The sequence below is a fragment of the Austrofundulus limnaeus genome, unplaced genomic scaffold (assembly GCF_001266775.1).
Source record: "Austrofundulus limnaeus strain Quisiro unplaced genomic scaffold, Austrofundulus_limnaeus-1.0 Scaffold242, whole genome shotgun sequence".
Classification (NCBI taxonomy): domain Eukaryota; kingdom Metazoa; phylum Chordata; class Actinopteri; order Cyprinodontiformes; family Rivulidae; genus Austrofundulus; species Austrofundulus limnaeus.
The window spans coordinates 315,420-317,034 of NW_013952644.1; the positions used below are offsets into that span (position 1 = coordinate 315,420).

General features: G+C 41.3%; 1 protein-coding gene across 5 annotated transcripts in view; it reads right to left on the bottom strand.

The window, feature by feature from the left end:
* LOC106525812 (receptor tyrosine-protein kinase erbB-4) overlaps positions 1-1,615 on the bottom strand; it is a 513,565-nt gene that overhangs the window by 144,525 nt on the left and 367,425 nt on the right. The gene's annotated exons all lie outside the window — the stretch shown is intronic.

Consider the following 1,615-nt stretch of genomic DNA (forward strand, 5'->3'; position numbering starts at 1 on the left):
GTGCAAAATTAAAACATAGTTGTTTCTGCAACTGTATTTGATAATGTTTTGAACTTTTTAAAATATTGCATGGTAAAAACAGAAGCTGCACTTGATATTAGTGACAAACTTTGGTGTTTTTTGACAAGTTACCTTCATTTTTGCTTCTACTTTTCATTTAAAATACGTTTCCATTCTCGGCAGGTTTCTAAGGTTCTTCTACATATTAAAAAGTTGTTAAACATCTGAGTGGCGCACTACTGATACTAGTGGTGAGAAAGTGTATTGCACCTTATTCAAAATCAATGCGGTCCCATGGCCCTCTGCGGCCCAAAGTTTAAAATTGTTGTTCTTTTGAGGCCCTCAAGGTGGCGCTTGTGGCCCACAATTGGGCCGCGACCCATGGGTTAAGAATCTCTGCTTTAGAAGAAAAGTTGCCAGTTCAACTTTCCAGACCAACAACAAAAAATGTAGGCGGGAAACCCTAATTTGCCCAATTAATTTAATTTAATTAATTAGCAAGGCCCTTAACCCCTAGCTGCTCACCAAGCACCTTATTTGGCACTGCACATGTGCCCACATGTGATGGGAAAAATGCAGAAAAATAACTTCGCACTGAGGGACAATAAAACATACACTTTTTAATGGCTGTAATTCAGTCAACGTTACAGATTCAGAAATTGAGCTAAAATTTGTCAAGGTTTTAGCTGAGAGACTTCTCTGTCTTTTTCTCCAACAGCGCTGGACTTGGGGCATTGAACAAAGATGATTATTTCTCATAAGGTGATCTTAGTTTTAAACTCTTGCAAAAAAAGTGGCAGCTTATTTGCCTTCTTTCAAAAAAATACAAGCTTAGCTACAGCCTAGCATACATAGAGCAACTAAATCCAGTTTAAAACCTGCATTTGGGTTAGTCTGAACTGATAAACTCTAGTAACAAATGAGTTGCTTTGTTTAAAAACTCTGCCGTGTCCTGAATAACCAAAACCAACACCAGGGGTGTCCAATCCTGGACCACAAGGGCCACTGTCCTGAATGTTTTAAAGGTTTCCCTGCTCCACCACACCTGACTTGAATCAATGGGTGATTAACAGGCTTCTACAGAACTTGAAGAGATAATTTAATCATTAAATCCGGTGAGGGAAACATGTAAAATGCAAGATAAATGACCCTCAAAGACCAGGATTGGACACCCGTGATTTCCACCTACTAAAAGTGTCCTTTAAGTTTCTAAGTAAACCTGAAAGTCAACAGCAAGTGTCTTTTGATGACATTTGATGCAGCTGCTCTCCAGATTAGGTTCTCCCACAGAAAACCTAAAGCAAGTTCCACATGCCTCCCCCTCRTCAAACCTGCGAAAGATTCGCCCAAAGATGGGCAGAAAAGTTTCAAGGGACTTCATCCGACACCAAATAACTGCTGGATAACTAGGCCTGCTTTTTCAAACGGGGTGGGCAACATCAGATCAGCTGTCAGATCCAGTGAGGTTTACAAAGAGAGCAGTGGACAGCAGCTCCATGGGGCTCGCTGCGGAGCCGCCGTCGTCCCACCACAATAGGAAGGTTCGCAAGTTGATCTAACACTTTTTGATTTAGCCTCCAAATCACCGCCAGGCAAATGGAGTGAATAAAGCGTG